The sequence below is a fragment of the Impatiens glandulifera genome, chromosome 8 (assembly GCF_907164915.1).
Source record: "Impatiens glandulifera chromosome 8, dImpGla2.1, whole genome shotgun sequence".
NCBI classification, from domain to species: Eukaryota; Viridiplantae; Streptophyta; class Magnoliopsida; order Ericales; family Balsaminaceae; genus Impatiens; species Impatiens glandulifera.
In genome coordinates this window covers 39,052,294-39,053,978 of record NC_061869.1, presented here as the reverse complement: position 1 = coordinate 39,053,978, position 1,685 = coordinate 39,052,294, and positions in this window count along the sequence as shown.

Genomic DNA, 1,685 nt, shown 5'->3' with positions numbered 1-1,685 from the left:
CAGTCAAACTGCCTGACTAGATAACGAGATATCTCCCCGGGGCATTTTGAAAGCGATAATGAAAGTAGATGGCCAAAGCCTATTGACTTCACAGCCTCCTTTTGATCATTAGACAGTAGTTGCAGAAGATTGAAAAAGCCAAAAGAAGATGTCCTAGTTAAAAAAAGGTTGTGGGGGGCTGCTTTGGGAGCTGCTGCTCTGGAGGATTTCGGAACTAATTTGGGAGCTTTTGGGGATTTGGGAACTGCTTTGGGATATGGTGCTTCTTGGGCATTCCTTTTACGTTTATTTGCCCTACAAAAAGAAAAGATAAACATTTAAAAAACATGAAACAGATAATCAGATAAAGATAAACATTTAAAATCAAATATTTACTCATTTCGGGTCCCGAAACACCCTATTTCGGGTCCCAAAACACCCTATTTCGGGTCCCAAAACACCCTATTTCGGGTCCCGAAACACCCTATTTCGGGTCCCGAAACCACCCATTTTGGGTCCTGAAACAACATTTCGGGTCCCGTAACCACCCATTTCGGGTCCCGAAACCATCCATTTCGGGTCCCGAAACCACCCATTTCGGGTCCTGAAACACTCCATTTCAGGTCCCGAAACCACACTTCCGGGACCCATAACAGCCAATCAAATCAAAATCCAATTTCGGGTCCCGAAACCACACTTTCGGGACCCATAACAGCCAAACATTACAAAATCCGATTTATGGGTCCCGAAACCACCCATTTCGGGTCCCGAAACCATACTTTCGGGACTCATAACAGCCAAACATATCAAAATTCAATTTTCGGGTCCCGAAACTACACATTTCGGGTCCCGAAACAACACATTTCGGGTCCCGAAACAACACATTTCGGGTCCCGATACAACACTTTCGGGTCCCGAAACCACACTTTCGGGTCCCGAAACCACACTTTCGGGACCGTTCATTCAAAAAACATATAAAAATCAAATTTCTGGACTATATAATCATACTTTCGGGTCCCCGAAACAACACTTTCTGGACCCATAACAGCCAAACATATCAAAAATCACATAAATCATCACATAGAAGCAAATACACACAAAATAATCAAGTATGCAATACCAAGTAATCTAAGTGCTAACTAACTATATATAACAAAACAAAATAAATCTTTACAAATTATAAGAAATATTTGAATAGAACCTCAATGTTAAAAGTTAATTTAAAATCCAACTATTTATTTTTATATATGAAAATTGATGAACATGTATTTTAGAAAGTATCACTCCCACTGAATGAAAAACAAACAATCTAGACCTAATATTAATCAGATGAAAATAATTTACAACCAAAATCTGATTTGGCTAAATCATTTAAAACCAAAATCTGATTTGGCTAAATAATTTACCGCAATAACTAAAACACTAAACCAATTTAAATTTAACATAATTGTAACATTCTTCAATGTTAAAAAACAATTAAAAAAAAACTTTTCTAACTTCTATACATTTAATTTTTAATGTCAACCATGTAAAGCATCCAAACTATCCTGCACACAAAATAAATCTAAATTATCCAATATATAAACGAAAGAATATAGGTTTATATAATAAATGAAACTTTATATATTTTTTGTATTGTTTATCAAAATTCTCAATATAATCAGAATTATAAATTAATTCATTAAGACTTATAAAAACAAGTAAAT